Here is a 15,241-nt window from a genome sequence, read left to right as displayed (position 1 = left end):
TTCCAGATGAAGAACTTGACATGAAATAATTAGCTCAAATATTATGATATGCCCTAATCATACTCAGATCCTCTTTCTTTCTTTCTTTCTTTCTTTCTTTCTTTCTTTCATCTTGGAGTTATGTGTTTTTGTATTTTTCTAAAAATGTCTGTCTTTCTAGTAGTCTGTAAGCTCTATGAGGTCAAGGACTATGTCTGTCCTTCATTATATACCCAGGGACCTGCCTACATATAAATAGAGGCTAATTGATATTTATTGACAGTGATAGATGCCTGGCCCAGTTCTAAACTACTTAAATATATTAACCCTTTTAATCCTCCCCCCAAAACTTTGAATGGAGTACTATTGTCCCTACTTTATAGACATGTAATGCAAAGCACAGAGAAGTCAAGTAACTTGCCAAAGTCATGTAGTTAAGTGGAAGAAGCAGGATTTGGGCCCTGGCAATCTGACTCTATCTCTGTCCATGGTTTTAATTATGAAATGGGCTCTTGGCACAGTCAGAAATTATCTGAAGTTAAGGTCAAAAAAGACCTCATTGACAGAATTACTCACTTAGATGTTATGGTAACTTATCATCACCCCTAGACATAGTATTTATTCATTTCACAAAAAAAGCATTGTTTCCCTGCCAATGTGCTAAGCACCTTTTTAAATTTCCTTGCTCAGACCTTACAGGAACCGTGTGTGTGTGTGTGTGTGTGTGTGTGTGTGTGTGTGTGTGTGTGAATATCTTGTTTCTTCTAATTTACAGATGGGGAAACTGAGGCTATAAAAGTTTAAGTAATTTGGCCTTGGTAAATGTTGGTTAATTAGCTCACACTCCTAGGCAGGACTTGTTCAACCCCAAACTCAGTGCTCTGTGTCTACACAGCCTTGAAAACTCTTTGCCTTTTCTGACTCTTAATACATTACGGGTAAGTGTTATTAGCCAAAATGACACATAGAAAGACACATAGAAAGACATTAAACTTGTTGATTTTTGGCTTCCTTTCTTCTTAATGATTTGGGCTTTGTGATAACATGGGTCTGTCTCTTCCTGCCTTGAAGGAAAAGCAAGGCAGGGCAGATGCTCACCTTTGTAACTGATTTAGGCTGACAGGAATTTAGTGTAGCCCTGAAGTTATGGACCAAGAGCCTTCATGATTCTGTGCCGCAAGCCAGAAAGAATAAATTATGCTGTTCCCTTCTTCTGTCATTTTAAATCTGTAAAGGAATTGTGTGCTATAAAAACTTGAAACCTGCTCCTCTATTGTTAACGTCTGATTTTTTTTATAGGCTGTCAGAGATTAGAAAGAGAGGCTGTACAGTTCAAGCGTTATTTTCAATCAGGTACCTATCACACATTTTTATATCAGGAAGCTAGCAAGTATTTGTTAATTACAGCGATCATATAATCTTTCAAATGCAAATAGTCTGACTCAGATTTCAGTTTGTTTGGTACCAAGCAATGAGGAAAGAATGGTATAGCCTGATCCTTGTTTTCCTCCCATCTGTGTGCACCAGGCAATCACCACTTACAGATGGTTGTGATTCAGAGACAGGTTGCCACATGCGAAAAAAGTATGTTTCAGTTATTTTAATAAGATTTATTGCAGTAGTCACAGTTAAATGCTTAAACCTTAATGATAATTGCTGCTAATCTTTCAAGAAAATGATTAGAGTTTAATAAACCTCAAGAAGGATATTTTGCTCTAAACTTCAGTGAAATTACAAAGGTAAATTTTATGTTTACTCCCTCATCTCATAAATCAGAATGCTACATATGCCTTTTTCCATCTTCTGAAATTGGATTTTATATACACATGCACATTTATATTACATGTATTGGGGACTAAGACCCCTAATTTCTATGAAAAACATAATGGGTTAAGGTGACAACAAATAATTCTGAACAAATACACCAAAAAGATTCCTAGTCAGCTTTGAGGTGTTCTTTATTTCCCCTTTTTTTGTGGTAAAATATACATAACCCAAAATTTGTTTTAGAATTTTTAAGTGTACAATTCAGTGACATTAAGTACATTCACGGTGTCATGCATCCATCATTACCATCCATTTCTAGAATCCTTTGATCTTCCTAAGCAGATCAACTTACCTTGTCCCCATTAAATAATAAACTCCCCCTTAGCCCAGCCCCTGATGACCTCCATTTTGCTTTTTGTGTCTATGACTCTGCCGTCCTACAGACCTCGTATACAAGGAATGATATAATTTCTGCCGTTTTATGTCTGGTTTATTTCATTTAGTGTGATTATTTCACTTAGCATAATGTTTTTAGGTTTCATCCATATTTCAGAATTTTATTCCCTTTCATGACCGAATAATATTTCATTGTATGTATATACCGTATTTTGTTTATCCATTCATCTGTTAGTGGATATTGGCATGGACATTGAGATGGACATTGAGAATTTTTGGGCTACTGGGAATAATACTGCTGTGAACATTGGGGCACACATATCAGATACCTTGCTGTGAATTCTTTTGAGTATATACCTAAGATTGGAATTGTTGGATCATATAATAATTGTATGTTTAACTTTTTCAGGAGCTGACAAATTGTTTTTCACAGTGTCTGTACCATTTTCTATTTCCAGTAGCAATGCATGAGGGTTCTAATTTTTCTGCATTCTGGCCAAAACATGATATTCCTCCTTCCTCCCCTTTAAATAATAACCATCCTGGTAGGTGTTTATCTTGAGATTAAAAAACTTTTCTTAATGTTTATTCATTTTTGAGAGATAGAATTCAAGTGGGGGAGGGGCAGAGAGAGAGGGAGACACAGAATCTGAAGCAATCTCCAGGCTCTGTGCTGTCAGCACAGAGCCCAGTGTGGGCCTCAGACCCACAAACCGTGAGATCGTGACCTGAGTTGAAGTTGGATGTTTAACCAACTGAGTCACCAGGAGCCCCTAACCTTAAGAGTTTAAGTTAAATAGATATTTTGAGTAATCCTGTGAAAATATTTTAGTTAGTAATTTTATGCAAACTGTCACAAAGTTGGTAATTGAGAATAATCTTCATTTACATCCATTATTTGTATTTGTTGCGTTAATCTCCTTGATTCTTGACTCTGAATAGGACTCTGAATAGGAAAGTTCCTTTGCTTAAAGGTGATGCCAAAAAGCACATATAAATGATGTTTAACCATTTGTGAAAGCTTAAATGGATAAGTAGTTTTATCTTAGTGTATAAAATAAGGTAGCAATAAAATTTGTAAATGCATGTAAGAGATGAAACAATATAGCTTAAAAATTAGGGCATTTCTGTTGTTTTTCAGATAGGTTGATGTGTGTTTGCTAAGTAGGTTGAGATAGGAGACACACACACACACACACACACACCTCTGTAATCAGGATTATTGTAAAGGAGATATGAATAGATTAAATGGGATCCTCATAGATATCAAAACTTGGGATACCCTCGTTGACCTTAGATTTTAGGGTTTGTTTTCAACAGAGGATGCACTGGTATTATGAGGCTACGCTAACGGACAGGTAGAATCTGTTTGGCACATTCCAATTAGGGCTTTTTCCTTTTCAAGCCAGAATTTGAATGGAATTTGTACCTTATTAAAGATTTTGCTGTCATAACCCTATACTTGTGACTGGGAGAAATGTGGAGACTGGGTGTTGGGTGTAGGGTTGTACATTAGAGAGATCACTAAGAGGGGAACTGGTCTTCCTGTTTTGGGGAAATAAAATCAATGGGTATCAAGTTTTGATTGAAGGTAGCTACAAACCATCTGTTAGATACATTTTAAGGTTTAGTATTTCATTTCTTGTACTAAACACCAACATTTTATCACCATATAATTCTAGGTTATATGGCTTCTGAGCTTCAACTTTGGGTCATGTCTGAAATAAAAGTACTTATTTATTTGTAGTTTTAAGATGAAATAACTTAGTTGTATTTTTTTTTCCAGAATCAAGTCCAACACTTTTTATAGAAGTATTATGTAGAAAAACTTGTTTAAGAAAATAGAAACAAATGAAATAATTCTTCTTTGAGATCTGCAATGTTGATAGCATTTTCATTGAAACCATGTAATGTTTGTTTATAAGTAAACGAGTTTATAGTAACATTTAAGGTATTAGTGCTAAAACAAATGTTTTGTAGCTCTGGTCAGGGCACTGTAAAATATAAATCAAATAAATTGTGTCCTTTTCTCAGACAACTTATACTCCAAACTGCATGGAAGTGTGTAGGAAGTTGAGATACTGTATACATATTTAAAATACAACCATAAATGAGATATCACATTGTCAGGAACAGACAATATTCTCATTGTACTGGGAAATGCACGTTAGCCTGGGTAGTTGTGGAAAGAATGAATCATAGCCTCTCTTCCAGTGAGTGACTCATGGCTGGTTGAATGGAGGTGGGAGTTTCAAGCACCCTTTCTTTGAATGATGGAAAGAATTTTTCATCATTTTATATATTATTCAATATCTCTGTCACTGTTGCTGTTGATAAATGATATGAAAAATGATCATTTATCATTTAAAATCAATTGAGATATTTACAACTAATACTTTCCTTCCATAGATCTGGAAGTGCTTTCCAAAAATCAATTAATTTGCGCAATATACTACTGTAAGGTTAGTCTTATTATCACCATTTTATGGACAAATTCAAAGCAAGAGAGGTTAATTAACCCATCACAGAGTCCAAAGGGCCGAGTGGCAAGGCAAAATGGACTGAGCACCAACTTGAAGGCCAGGAACTCTGCTTTTAGCATGGATTTTAATTGATTTAGATCAGTTTCTCCAGCCTAAAAAGCACAAGCAATAATTCTGAATTATCATGCAGCAATATAATGTGGATTAAATAATTAATATTCTGAAGCCCTTTATAAATGTGAATTATTATTACTCATTTTAGCTTTAGACCACTAAGTCGGCCAAACTACCTTCCAGCACTGGTGACTAAAGTGTAAATTAATTGGCTAAGTGAGAAATTCATCTCACACATTTCCTGCTGAGAGATAAGAGATTCCTCTCTGCTGATTGGAAATCTATATATACAATGGTGCATTTTACTCTGCTTCCCTTAATGTATGTGTTTGTATTCAATTCCCTGGGAATTCATCTTATACAGGGAGATCCATGTTCAAAATATTAGCGTAAAATGCTCATGTTTCTTTTAGGAAAGCCTGTCTCCCCTTTTCTAGAGATGCACTTTTAGGAATATTGTCATGTGGTCAGCCAAACTAGTAGTTTGCTTTTCTAATCTTTCACACACATGCTGGGAAAGATTACAGAAAATGCTATTTTCTCCAAAGACACACTGTCCTGGCTTATCAAGTTTTGTGCTTATGTTTGGTGCTTTTTCAATAAATGTATACAGGGAACATTATATTAGAAATCTTGGGGTTGCTTTATTAATTTTTTTCCCTTAACCATTTGATTAGGAAAGTTATTGTTAGAGAGGCAAAAACTCCCAAACTCTTCTTTTAAAGGAAGGAAGGGCTCAGGTTTGAAAGAAAGGAAGTCTAAAAGTAATTACCAGTTTTATGCCTTTTCAGGAGGATAAGGAAGTCTGTCTACAGAATTCTTAATATATCAATGGATAAGTAATAAGAATTATTTTGAAGATTGTGTTAAGATAGATTTTCAGTTATTCATTCCACAATTTTTTTATGTTTTAAAATGTTTATTATTTATTTTTTGAGAGAGAGAGAGAGAGAGAGAGAGAGAGAGAGAGATAGGGAGCAAGCGAGCTCAAGCAGGGCAGGGGCAGAGAGAGAAAGGGAAACACAGAATCCGATGCAGGCTCCAGGCTCTGAGCTGTCAGCACAGAGCCTGAGTGGGGCTCAAACCCACGAACCATGAGGTCATGACCTGAGCTGAATTCGAGGCTTAACCAACTGAGCCCCCCAGGTGCCCTCAACAAGTATTTTTTGAGCATCCGTTATATGCCAGGCACAGTTGTAGATGCTGAGACTAAACACTAGGACTTTGCTGTGTATCACTTACAGTTAACAAACAAAAAAGTAGGTGTTAGATAAAAGCTAGGAAAGTACAATGAAACCAAAAGGGGACAGAATATAATGGGGTTTCTGTTTTTAAAGGGGATGGTCATAAAAAGAGGAGATTGAGAGTCGAGCAGTTGGAAGGAGGTAGCAAGCCTTATGGGTATCTTTGGGAAGAGCATTCCAGGCAGAGGCAATAGTGAATACAGGAGCCCTGAGAAAGGAGTATGTGGAGGAGCAGGTGTGGTAGTGATTCTAAGGGACATCACAGGGCTTAGGTATTTGGAAACATGCTCAGTTCTCTGAAAATAGCTGAAAGACCTTTGGAGAAAGAAATTGTGCACGTATACATGCAGGAAGATACTGTAAACCCTTGAACATTGGCATGGACTATCAAGAGCTAGCAGACACCCAGTTTGCAAAGAGCTAGCAGAAGCTTGATTTATTAATTTCAAGGATGTTTCGTGAATAATTCTTGATTTTTCAAAACATATCAAGTGTCTAATTATGAAGGCAGAAGAGTAAACTTGTACTGAGGAAATGTATGTAATTTGGGCAACTACATATTGGGTCAGAGAGCCCACTGGATAACCCAGACAAATCAGTAGAGTGCACAGTGGTTTGTGTGTCAATAAAGCATAATTTTTGCCTTTAATTTCTTTTATTTAGGTAAAAATCACACACCATAAAATTTACCCTTTTAAAGTATACAATTTCGTGATTCTCAGTATTATTCACAAAGTTGTATAAACATCACCATTGTCTAAATCCAGGATGTTTTCATGCTGCCACTAGTAGTCATTCTCCTCCCATTCCAGCCCCCGCACTGGCAACTGGTAATCTGCCTTCTGTTTTTATGAATGTGACTATTTTGGACATTTTATTTTTTGAGAGAAAGCACAAGCAAGGGAGGGGCAGAGGGAGAGGAAGAGAGAATCTTAAGCAGTCTCCATGCTGAGCATGGAGACTGATTCAGGCCTTCATCTCATGACCGTGACAATCATGACTGAACCAAAATCAAGAGTTGGATGCTTAACTGACAGATCCACCCAGTAACCCCTATTTTGGACATTTCATACAGATGGAATCATATGTGGCCTTTTGTGTCTGCTTCTTTCACATAACATAATGATTTCAATGTTCTTCCATATTGTAGTAAGAATAAGTAACTAATTCTTTTTTTATGTTTATTTTTTATTTCTGAGAGAGAGTGAGAGACAGAGTGTGAGTGGGGGAGGGACAGAGAGAGAGGGAGACACAGAATCTGAAGCAGGCTCCAGGCTCTGAGCTGTCAGCACAGAGCCTGACACAGGGCTCGAACTCATGAGCTGTGAGATCATGACCTGAGCCGAAGTCGGATGCTTAACCAACTGAGACACCCAGGTGCTCCAGTCCTTGATTCTTTTTTATGGCTAAATAATACTCCATTATACGGATATATCACATTTTGTTTATTCATGTATTGTTAGACATTAGGATTGTTTCCACCTATTGGCTATTAGAGACCTATACAAGTTTTTGTGTGGGCATATGTTTCCATTTATCTTGGGTATTTACCTAGAAGTAGAATTGTTTGGTCATGTGGGAACTGTATGTTCAGCTTTTTGAGGAACTGTCAAACTGTTTCTCAACCTGGCTATACCATTTTACATTCCTACCAGCAATGTATGAGGGGTTCAATATCCCTACATCTTATTCCACACTTGATTTTTGATAATAGATGTTCTAGTGTGTATGAAGTGGTCTCTTGTTGTGTTTTTTATTTGTATGTTTCTAATGACTGATGATGTTGATCATCTTTTCATGGGCATATTGGCTATTTGTAATGTGTTTTTTTGGAGAAATTTTTAATCAAGTCCTTTGCCCATTTTTAAATTATATTGTCAATTTATTGTTGGGTTGAAAGAGTTCCCTATGTATTTTGGATACTGAATCCAGATATGTGGTTTGCAATTATTTTCTCCCATTCAATGGATTGCCATGTCTTTTCATGCATAAAAGCTTTAAAATTTGATGAAGTCTAATTTATCTTCCCTCTCAGGTACTGGATCCCTTGCATTTCCATATGAACTTTAGGATCAGCTTGTCAGTTTCTGTAAAGAAAAAAAATCAGCTGGGAATTTGATAGAGATTGTATTGAAACTTTAGATCTATTTGGGGAGTGACATAGTCGTAACACATATTTCCACATATATATTTAGGTCTTGTTTAATTTTTTCCACAGTGTTTTATAGTTTTTAGTTCCTATCAAGGACTTTTTAAGTTTATTACTAAGGGTTTTTTATACTATGCTAAATGGCATTGTTTGCATAATTTAATTTTCAAATTCTTTATTTCTAGCATATAGAAATACAGTTGATTGTGGTATACTGACTTTGTATCCTGAAACATTGCTGAAATTGTTACCTCTAGCCAATTTTTAGAGGATCTATTATTTTTTTCTGTATGCAGGGTCATATCATCTGCAGATATAGCTTATCTTCTTGTCCACTCTTTTTTTTCTGTATCATTTAAGATTACTATGTTTCCTCACAAGAGGAATGTTAGAATAAATTTTACAGGTAGTCAGTCATACCTTGTTCAAACTGGGCACACATGAAATCTATCATTATGGGAGTTTTATTTATTTGGTAGTGAACTTTTAACTATCAATGCAAACGCTAAGATACTACACCAAACATCTGCAGAAACTTTTTTCATCATTTTTTTTGAATTGTTCACAAACATTTCCTATAAAATCCAATATACCACAAAGAAATGGCACATCTTTTTACTTCAATTTGAATACAATGGGAAAAATATATATATATTTGCAAAGTTTAAAAGACACTAGCAGGCTGACAGTTTGACTATAGGTGAGAAAATTAACAAAAATCATTTATTTAGCATCAATCACTTCCATAACCAAGTATTATTCTGATTAATAAAACTTGCTGCCATTAGGCTTCTGGCAAATATCTATACCGTTACTGAATTTGTGGAGTTGCTCTTCACCTTGGTTCTCCTTCACAGTTAGTAGCATCGAAAGCTGCTGCAGGGCAGGGACAAGCATTTGCAAAAACAAAAACAATGTCCCCAGCTTACTATAAGCATGAATGTATATGACAGAATTACTTCTCAAGCAACGAATTTTTTTCAAATAATTTTTAAGTGTTTATTTATATTTGAGAGAGAGACAGTGTGAGAGTGGGAGAGGGGCAGAGAGATGGAGACAGAATCTGAAGCAGGCTCCAGGCTCTGAGCCGTCAGCATAGAGCCTGACATGGGGCTTGAACTCACAAGCCATGAGATCATGACCTGAACTGAAGTTAGATGCTTAACCAACTGAGCCACCCAGGTGCCCCATAAGCAATGGACTTTCAAATCATCAAGAAGTCACCAGAAACAAATTTGCCAAGATATGCTTATGTTTAAGAAGAGATGTATTTATTTATATCAAACAGAGTGTTTAGTTTCAAAACTTAGTGTTTAGTTTGGGGTGGGTTGGGGAATCCAGCCATTTGAAAAACGACAGTCTTAAAAAAATGAACACCAAAAATAGGTTCACTAAATTTATTTAAAAAATCAGAACATTTCTTACAAAAGAGAATTACATTCTGCACACTGCTATGAATAGATGCCAGGGACATATGGACTATTGTTACTTTTCCTCCCTGTTTCACTCCCCAAAATGTTACAATGACCACAAAGCAAAGTGTTCACAATAATTACATGGTTTTTTTTCTTGAGAACCACCAACAATGAGAAAAAATTAAAATTCATTGACTGTGCTGCTCTTTCAAAATTTTAATGTTAATTTTTGCACACCCTTCCCCAGCCTCCTTCCTTTTTGTAAGAAACTAAAAGATTTCTTCTGGTGAACAGCAAAGATTTCACTGCACCTCGAACGCAGAACACCTATGAAGCAGAGTAATGGTGGCTTTTTAAACAGAAACAAATAGAAAAAAAAAACCAAGATGTAGGATTCCTCTAGTTCTTCACTAGTTGTAGAAGAACTTTCTAGAATCCTGCTTCACACTATAAAAAAAGAAAAAATATCTTGCATTAGAATCCTTCCACATCTGCACACTGCTTCACGCTATTCTGCCAATACTGTGCATTTTGTATCAGGTCCTGTGTTCCTGTAATTGTAATGGTGTGATCTTCAGATCCTTCTAAAGGTTCTTCAATTTTGATCGAAGCTTCTGTCTCACAACGATTTGTTTAATCCTCTGACTGCCTCTGCCAATAATAGATCCAGCCAAATCTTTGGGAATAGTTACTTGCGTAGTAACAATAGGTCCACCAAGATAACCATATGAGCCACAACCCTACATAGGAATAATCCTATCCAGAGCCACCCTGTGGTTCATAAACCACCTTTCATTCTGATGGGCTCCATGCAACAGAGTTCTAAGTTTCATCAGCACTGAAACCAACATTCCCATTATAGTGGTCTCCAGGTCCTCCTAGGCCATTAGATCTCCTCTTTTAGATGGTGATAGTGGAGGAAGAGGAAGATTCTGAGCTCTGCTTCAACCCTGGCTACCTCATTCAGGAAGAGACCGAGGAGGTCCTTGATGAGGGATGACATCATCATAATCTCTTGTAGGTGGAGGCATAGGACACCAACCCTGACCAGGAGGCATTCTGTCAAAACCGCTTTTCCCCTGCATGGGAAATCCCACAGGACGTCGATGGCAGTCAGCAAACATTGTAAAACCATCCTAGATTTCATCATAAAAATTGGGATCATTAAGCTGTGCACGTCCTTTGATGGGTGACTCTGTTATAAAATCATGGATGATCTTGATGCACTGTTCAGTCCTATGAAGTTTTTCTCCAATGAGAACAACTCTGTCAGTGGAATGAAGACAGGAGTCCTAGAAAAGCCTGACTGTTGTGTGTGTTCCCTCAACGTTCTTTGATTTTAGCACCTTTAACCCCAGTAATTCCTCCTGCCAGTCTCTGATGAATCAAGTTGCAACTCGAAGTCAAAGTTGCTTCCTTTATAGTGTTGGTATTTTAAGCATTCCACAGTATCAGATTCTAGTGGGAGCTGATTGGTTGCTGTGGGTGATGGCAACTGCAGGCCCTCCTCTAAGGTAGAAATTCTTCAGAATTTCTCCAATTGTTTCAGTATCAGCACTGATAGTCACTATATGCTCGGGCCACTTCCATCTGGGACTAAAACACTGGAATTGTGGTCTGTATGGGGAAACTTAATATTCTTGGCTCCTTCCCAAATCCTACCCCAGCATTCTTGCTCTGTAGTAGAATGTGTAAGTCAACCAACCATCTTACCAGTGTTTCTAGATTTTCTAAAGTCTTGTTCCTCTTCCGTATCTTCTATGTGGTGTTTACCAAATTCAGCATTGGTTATGGTGTCAGGGAAGGTTTCCTCTGGCTGGTCAGTTTCCATTTTCTTATAATAAATGGACAAAACAATCAGGTATTATATATCCTTGTAGAGCAGAGCTGAACTCTTCTGGGCAGGACCAGCTGACAGCCTAGTGCTCCAGTCACTCCCCCGCCCCGCCACCCCAGACCAACATCCCTAGGCCCCTGGGCTGCTGTGCTGCACTCAGCTGGTCACAGCTAGACAGAGTCTTCTTGTTCTTTCTCAATGCCTTTTATTTAGTTTTCGTGCCTAATTGCCTTAGTTAGAACTTTCATTCAGTGTTGACTAGAAGTGCTTAAGTGGATTCCTTGTCTTATTTGTGATCTTAGGAGAAAGTGTTCACTTTTTCACTGTGAAGTATTATGTTACCTGTGGGTTGTTTTCTTTTTGTATATAATGGTTGAAGAGTTTCTATTTTAATCCTAGATTCTTGAGTTTTTTTATCCTGACAGGTGTTAGATATGTCAAATGCTTTTCCTGAAGTGATCATTTTTTGGTCCCTTAATCTACTTCTATGGTGTAGTATATTAATTTTCATACATTGAATGCATCTTTGCATTTCTCAAATAAATCCTACTTGATGATATTGTTTAATCCTTTTTATAAGTTGCCAGATTTGATTTGCTAGTATTTTGTTGAGGACTCTGGTGCTTATAACCTCTTTGTCTGTATAGGATAATTCTGGGCAGATGGAATGAATTGAGAAGTGTTCTCTCCACTTATATTTTTTATTTTCATTTTTATGGAAAAATGTATTAAAGATTGGTTATTAGTTATTTTTTCTTTAAACATTTCATAGAATTGCCAATGAAGATCTCTCATCCTGAGATTTTTATTGGTGAGAAGTTTTTTGATTACTAATTCAGTCTCTTGTCATAGGTATATTAAAATTTTCCATTGCTTCTTGATTAAGTTTTGGTAATTGTATCTTTTATTCCTGATTTTTGTAATTTAAAACTTCAATTTTTTCTTGATCAGTCTAGCTACAGAGCTGTCATTAAAAAAAATTTCAAAGAACCATCTTTAAGTTTTGTTGATTCTCTTATTTTATGTTTTCCTATTCTCTCTTATTTCCCTCTCTAATCTTCATTATCGTTTAAAATTTTTGCTTTGGGCTTAGTTTTCTCTTTTTCTAGTTTCTAACAGTGGAAGATTTGGTGATTAATTTGAGATTTTTCTTTTTTATTAATAAAGGTGTGTAGAGCCATGAATGTTTTTATATTCACAGCTTTATCTTATTCATAGCATAAATAACTTGATATATTATATTTTCATTTTTTAAAAATGTGTTTTCATTTTTATTAATCTCAAGGTATTTTCTAATTTGTCTTGTGATTTCTTCTTTGACACCTTAATTATTATAGGAGCATGTTAATTTCCACATATTTATGGATTTCCCAAATTTCCTTCTGTTACTGAGTTCTCATTTCATTTCATGCTATCAGAGTATACTTTGTTTCATTTAATCCTTTTAAATTTACTGAAGCTTGTTTTATGTCTTAACATATGACGTGTCTTGTAGAATGTTTCATGGACACTTGATCCTGGGGTTTTTGTGTAGTGTTGTAAGCTGTCTGTTAGGTATAATTGGTTTAAATTCTGTTCAAGTCTTATATTTCCTGCTTGATCTTCCATCTAGTTGATCTATCCACTGTTGAAAGTAGGGTATTATAGTCTCCATTCTACCAGTTTTTGCTTCATGTACTTGTTAGGTGCATGGATGATTATAATAGGTATACTTCTTGATGCATTGATACTTTTTTCATTATAACATGTCCTTCTTTGTGTCTAGTAACAACTTTTGCATTAAAGTCTATTTTTTTGAAATTAGTATAGCCATTCTTATTGTTTGCATGCTGTATCTTTTTCTATCTTTTCATTTTCAACTTATTTGTGTTTGTAAGTCTGAAGTGTACAGAAAGCATCTAGTTGAATTATTTTTTAAAAGTTCATTCTGTCAGTTTCTGCATTTTAATTGGAGAATTTAATCCACTTATCTTTAATGTAATTATTAGATTACATTTGCCATTTTGCTATTTGTTTTACATGTTTTTGGTTTTCTTAGTTCCTCTCTTTCTCCATGACTACCTTATTTTGTATTCAGTAGATATTTTCTGCTGTACCATTGAAATATCCTTGTTTATTTTACTATGTTTCTGAGATTTCTTTTTTTTTTCAGTAACTAGGGAATACCATTAACATCTTCATTTATTATAGTCTAATTCAGATTAACACCAATTTAATTCAAATGGTATAAAACATTTTCTCCTTGTGACTCCATTCCCTCTCCTTTCTTTGTGCTGTTATTTTCCTACAAATTTCATCTTCATAAATATATGCTCAGGGATATAGATATATAATCATTGCTTTGTACTTTTAAATCATACAGGAGAAAACTAGAGTTATAAATAAAAGATAAATTTATATTGTCTTTTAAAAATATTTTGTTTATCTGAGAATGTGTTAATTTCTCCTACATTTTTGAATGATAAATCTATTAAATATAGAACTCTTGGTTGTCTAGGAATGGAGCTTTGAAAGCATTCCAATAATATTTTGCTCCTTCCAGTGGCGGTTAGGCTGATGATTGTCATGATAAATGCAGGCTTTGGATTTTTAAGACTATCATGGATCTACAGAGGAAGGAATGGGGATAAAGCAAGTTAAAATGTCAAAAGCTCACTGCTCTTACCAATTCAGCTGTTTTTCTTCTACTTTTCATTTTTTAATAAGCACTCCTCAGATTGCTGCAAGCCTTTGGTTATTTTCAGCATTGCAAAAAGCTAAATCTGACATTTTTTTGCCAGTATTTTTATTGCTTTTATGGAAGAGAGACTTTTCAGACGTCCATACTTGTTCTTTATACTGATGTCACTAGAACACTTAGGGTGAATCATTTTAACATCTCACCATTTGTTATAGCGTTCCAAATTAAAGCTGGTTGTTTTAGACTGAGTTTCACTGGAAACAGAACATGAGATAAAGACCTGTATACAGATAGTTTATTTGGAAGGTAATTCTAGGGAGCAGAAGTGAAAAAGCCAAAAGAATGAGGATGAGAAGGAGCACAAGCCAATATCAGGCTGTGTTAATCATGTCACTGCTACAAGCAATGGAGGCTTGGCAGTACTAGGACCTCCATGGAAACACACAGAACGCCTTTCAAACCAGAGGTGAATGCATTTTTCCATCAGCTCTTCAATTGGCTGTTTCTATCTGCAGTGTTCTTAACTTTCCCATACTTCCATGTCTCAAGTGCCATGACCAGAGAAAATGCCTGTATTATCCACACATTGAGGGAAAAGTGTATACCTGCTGTAGACACTGTCAGCACAAAATGAATCAAAGGTCTCTCTGGTATTGTTTTCCCTAGCTGAGACTGCAGTCAGAGGTGAGGTGAAGAGGACATGGGCTGGAGTATCTATGTGTATTAGTCAGGGTTCTCCAGAGAAACAGAACCAGCAATAGAGAAACAGAAGCAACGGTGTGTGTGTGTATGTGTGTGTCTGTGTGTGTGTGTGTCTGTGTGTATATGGTGTATTGTATGAGCCAATTTCATATATATATATATATATATACACATATATATATATATATATATATATATATGCCATTTTTTAGAGTTTATTTTTATTTTGAAAGAGAGATTGAGAGCATGTGCAGGGGAGGGGCAGAGAGAGGGGGAAAGAGAAAGAATCTCAACAGGCTCGGTGCTGTCAGTAGGGAGCCTAGTGTGGGGCTCAAATCCATAAACTCTGAGGTCATGACCTGAGCCAAAACCAAGAGTTGGACACTCAACCATCTGAGCCATCTAGGAACCCCTATATGCACCATTATAATAATATATACAATATATTATGATATATGACAAGGAGTTGGCTCAC

The 15,241-nt window shown here is 36.0% G+C and overlaps 1 long non-coding RNA gene and 1 pseudogene across 1 annotated transcript in view; one reads left to right on the top strand and one right to left on the bottom strand.

Annotated features, from left to right (window-relative positions):
• The window catches only part of LOC132681176 (uncharacterized), a 233,327-nt gene that overhangs the window by 170,082 nt on the left and 48,004 nt on the right, over positions 1-15,241 (top strand). The window lies entirely within an intron of this gene.
• On the bottom strand, positions 9,872-11,378 carry LOC132681173 (heterogeneous nuclear ribonucleoprotein K pseudogene; annotated as a pseudogene).

The sequence above is a fragment of the Panthera onca genome, chromosome A1, assembly GCF_046562875.1.
Source record: "Panthera onca isolate mPanOnc1 chromosome A1, mPanOnc1 haplotype 2, whole genome shotgun sequence".
Classification (NCBI taxonomy): Eukaryota; Metazoa; Chordata; class Mammalia; order Carnivora; family Felidae; genus Panthera; species Panthera onca.
This window is presented reverse-complemented; position numbering and strand designations above follow the sequence as displayed.